At 37.2% G+C, this 2,520-nt stretch overlaps 1 protein-coding gene across 3 annotated transcripts in view; it reads left to right on the top strand.

Annotated features, from left to right (window-relative positions):
- The first annotated feature begins 384 nt into the window (after window positions 1–384).
- Window positions 385–2,520, top strand: part of shda (Src homology 2 domain containing transforming protein D, a) — a 17,969-nt gene continuing 15,833 nt past the window's right edge. For all 3 annotated transcript variants that reach the window (XM_014023551.1, XM_014023552.1, XM_014023550.1), the window contains exon 1: window positions 385–595. The gene's annotated coding sequence lies outside the window, so the exon portion shown is untranslated. The remainder of the gene's footprint in view (window positions 596–2,520) is intronic.

Genomic DNA, 2,520 nt, shown 5'->3' with positions numbered 1-2,520 from the left:
GAAGCAAGCCGTTTTCAGTTTTTTTTTAAATAATGTCCTAAAATCCAGAATAAAAAGAAAATGCAAAAGCAATGTCTCATCTATTGAATATTGAATAGTTTAGTGTTGATCCGCATTTCACATTCCAGAAGTACTGTAAATCTGTTGCTTTTAAGTCGACCCAGTAAAAATACATCCACTCCCCTTTAAGGCTCTCTGCAGWGTTGGGCCCAGTAAAAATACATCCCCTCCCCTTTAAGGCTCTCTGCAGTGTTGGACCCAGTAAAAATACGTCCCCTCCCCTTTAAGGCTCTCTGCAGTGTTGGGCCCAGTAAAAATACATCCCCTCCCCTTTAAGGCTCTCTGCAGAGTTGGACCCAGTAAAAAATACGTCCCCTCCCCTTTAAGGCTCTGTGCGGTGTTGTGACTCGCGGGTCGCTGCTGCTCCACTGTCTGCGATGCTGCAGCTAGCTTCGTCCGACTGGCTTTCTTGAATCTTTGTCTGGTGAATGTTTAAGGTTTTATTTCTTAGGACGGACAAAAACAGTGAAAATTGCTGAATGATAACCACAAACAAGTAACTGGAAACGGGAAACCGTCAGTGCAAAGAAAAAGGGTGAGTTTAAAGAGACGCATTAGCTTCAGATAACTTAGCTAACACATTTACTGGTCGTCGGGTTTTTAGCGGATTCTTATCATTTTTTTTTATTAAATGTTTAATGTAAAAACAAGCTTTGTCAGCTATTTAGTTCGGCGCTAATGGTTGGAAGATGATCAGTAGATTTTTAAGCATTTTAATCAACTGTTAGCTAAATGTTTTGTTTAGTAGCTAGCTAACGTGAACTAAACCTAATTATTTGCAGCTTTCTAAGTCATTTAGGGAAAACTCATGAGGCTGGCTTTTGTTGTTAAAATCACTGGACCTAAGACGAATGCTGCTAGTTAGTTAGTTAGTTAGTTAGTTAGTTAGTTAGTTAGTTAGTTAGTTAGTTAGTTAGTTAGTTAGTTAGTTATGCTACAGCAGATCACGAGAATTTTTATCTTGTCGAAACTTGACAAGACACAACTGGGTTAAAATCCCTATTTATCCCCATTTTTCTAAAGTGCATAATCTGAAGTGTTACAAATTTCCTTTATCTTGATCTATATCAAAAGGTGTAGTTTGAAAAGRTTTACTCCAGTAGTTTTGTAGATATATCGACATGCAATTCAGAAATGCAGGTATGCACTCAATGTAAACAAAGCACTTTTAGCTGCATACTTTACTCAACAAACCTGAGGGTAAATATGTATGATATGTGAAAATTGTCAGACTTTTTGTTGTTTTTGACCAGTCTTCATGACATTTCAATGAGTACATTTCATCTGAACCCACACGATGATCTCTCACAGCTCGTAGGATTTTTTTTTTAATTCAAATGCCATTTTAACATGGCAGTAGTGTTGCAGTGCTGAAGTGATACCAAAATCTACCAATCTGCTCTCATTAGGATGTAAAAACTCCAACATTGAGCCTTACTTGGAGGTAGAGACTCCCACACCTGGGATCTTTTTCCATGGGGGAAAAAAATCAGAATTAACCTGAAAAATTCATGTGCTGGATGAGCCATTTCAGGTTAATTGTAACGGAGGCTTTTATCTTTTATTTATTTATTTTTACCTTTATTTAACCATGTCAGTCAGTTGAGAACACATTTTCATTTTCACTGACAACCTGGCCACGAGGCACAGGAACAGGAGAGCACAAGATGGGCAACATATAAACCGCCGACAAGCTAACATCATGTAATACAATGCGAGCATGGTTAACAGTCTAAGAACTGAGACAAGATCATGAACGAAATGARTGACAACAGAGACTGAAGCAGAAAATGCTAAAAGCATGTGTCACTTCCATCAAGCGATGCTCTCACTGCATTTTTAARCGAYGCAAATGAWACAAAAGAAGTAAGAACTAGACTTTTTAAGACTAGACCATTTAAAGGCCTTTGCAGGTGTTTTGAGTTAATTAATGATTAGATTGTGGCACCAGGTGTCTTCAGTATTGAACTTTTCACATTCTAATTTTCTGAGATGCTGAATTTGGGATTTTCATTAGTTAGCAATAATATTCATCAAAATTAAAATGACATTTGAAATATATCAGTCTGTGTGTAATGAATGAACATTAATACAAGTTCCACTTTTAGAATGGAATTACTGAAATCAACTTTTTCATGATATCTTAATTTTATGACCAGCACCTGTAGAGTGCAATGATAGTGCTGAAGGGAGCACTGGTGACAAATCTAATGGCTGTATGGTAAAGGGTATCCAGTCTGTGGAGGACAGTTTTGGAAGCAGTTCTGTAGATGACATCACCATAAGAGAACATTGGATGGATTGACATTTTTACCAGAAGATGCTTAGCAGATTGAGTCAGAGACTATTCGTTAGGGGTGTAAGAAAATATCGATACACTGAAATATCGCGATATTTCATTTCCCCGATACTGTATCGATATTCTAAAGCCCTGTATCGATTTTTTATTAAGGTTTAAAA

Source organism: Austrofundulus limnaeus, unplaced genomic scaffold (genome assembly GCF_001266775.1).
Source record: "Austrofundulus limnaeus strain Quisiro unplaced genomic scaffold, Austrofundulus_limnaeus-1.0 Scaffold376, whole genome shotgun sequence".
Lineage (NCBI taxonomy): Eukaryota > Metazoa > Chordata > Actinopteri > Cyprinodontiformes > Rivulidae > Austrofundulus > Austrofundulus limnaeus.
Note: the sequence above shows the minus strand (reverse complement) of the source record. Positions and strands in the feature narration are given on the sequence as shown.